Source organism: Gracilinanus agilis, unplaced genomic scaffold (genome assembly GCF_016433145.1).
Source record: "Gracilinanus agilis isolate LMUSP501 unplaced genomic scaffold, AgileGrace unplaced_scaffold61151, whole genome shotgun sequence".
Taxonomy (NCBI): domain Eukaryota; kingdom Metazoa; phylum Chordata; class Mammalia; order Didelphimorphia; family Didelphidae; genus Gracilinanus; species Gracilinanus agilis.
In genome coordinates this window covers 1-1542 of record NW_025396447.1, presented here as the reverse complement: position 1 = coordinate 1542, position 1542 = coordinate 1, and the positions used below count along the sequence as shown (strand labels likewise).

Here is a 1542-nt window from a genome sequence, read left to right as displayed (position 1 = left end):
CTCTGATGAGAGACCTTATGAATGCAAGGAATGTGGAAAGACATTCAGTCAGAACTCCAAACTTGCTGTACATCAGAGAATCCACACTGGAGAGAAACCTTATGAATGCAACCAATGTGGAAAGACATTCCGTCAGAGCTCCAGTCTTGCTAAACATCAGAGAATCCACACTGGGGAGAAACCTTATGAATGCAACCAGTGTGGAAAGGCATTCCGTCAGAGCTCCAATCTTGCTTACCATCAGAGAATTCACACTGGGGAGAAACCTTATGAATGCAACCAATGTGGAAAGGCATTCAGTCGGAGTGAGTATCTTGTTCTACATCAGAGAATGCACACTGGTGAGAAGCCTTATGAATGTAACCAATGTGGAAAGGCATTCAGTATGAGCTCCCATCTTGCTGTTCATCAGAGAATTCACACTGAGGAGAAACCTTATGAATGCAAGGAATGTGGAAAGACATTCAGTCGGAATGAGTATCTTGTTCTACATCAGAGAATCCACACTGGGGAGAAACCTTATGAATGTAAGCAATGTGGAAAGGCATTCCGTCAGAGCTCCAATCTTGCTTACCATCAGAGAACGCACACTGGGGAGAAACCTTATGAATGTAACCAGTGTGGAAAGACATTCAGTATGAGCTCCAGTCTTGCCGTACATCAGAGAACACACACTGGGGAGAAACCTTATGAATGCAACCAATGTGGAAAGACATTCACAGTGTACTCCACTCTTGTTCTGCATCAGAGAATCCACACTGGAGAGAAACCTCATGAATGCTACCAATGTGGAAAGACATTCAGTCGGAGTAACTATCTTGCTGTACATCAGAGAATCCACACTGGAGAGAAACCTTATGAATGCAACCAGTGTGGAAAGACATTCAGTAGGAGTAACTATCTTGCTGTACATCAGAGAATCCACACTGGAGAGAAACCTTATGAATGCAACCAATGTGGAAAGGCATTCGGTATGAGCTCCCATCTTGCTGTTCATCAGAGAATTCACACTGGGGAGAAACCTTATGAATGCAACCAGTGTGGAAAGACATTCAGTCGAAGTAACTATCTTGCTGTACATCAGAGAATCCATACTGGGGAGAAACCTTATGAATGCAACCAATGTGGAAAGACATTCAGTATGAGCTCCAGTCATGCTTACCATCAGAGAACGCACACTGGGGAGAAACCTTATGAATGTAACCAGTGTGGAAAAACATTCAGTATGAGCTCCAGTCTTGCCATACATCAGAGAATCCACACTGGGGAGAAACCTTATCAATGCAATCAATGTGGAAAGACATTCAGTCAGAGCTTCGGTCTTGCCATACATCAGAGAATCCACACTGGGGAGAAACCTTATGAATGCAACCAATGTGGAAAGACATTCAGTATGAGCTCTAGTCTTGCTTACCATCAGAGAACACATACCGGGGAGAAACCTTATGTATGTAATCAGTGTGGAAAAGCATTCAGTGTGAGCTCCAGTCTTACAGTACATCAGAGAATCCACACTGGGGAGAAACCTTATGATTGCAAACA

At 43.5% G+C, this 1542-nt stretch overlaps 1 pseudogene; it reads left to right on the top strand.

Moving 5' to 3' along the window:
* Positions 1-17: 17 nt before the first annotated feature.
* Positions 18-1334, top strand: LOC123256578 (annotated as a pseudogene).
* The last annotated feature ends 208 nt before the right edge of the window (positions 1335-1542 follow it).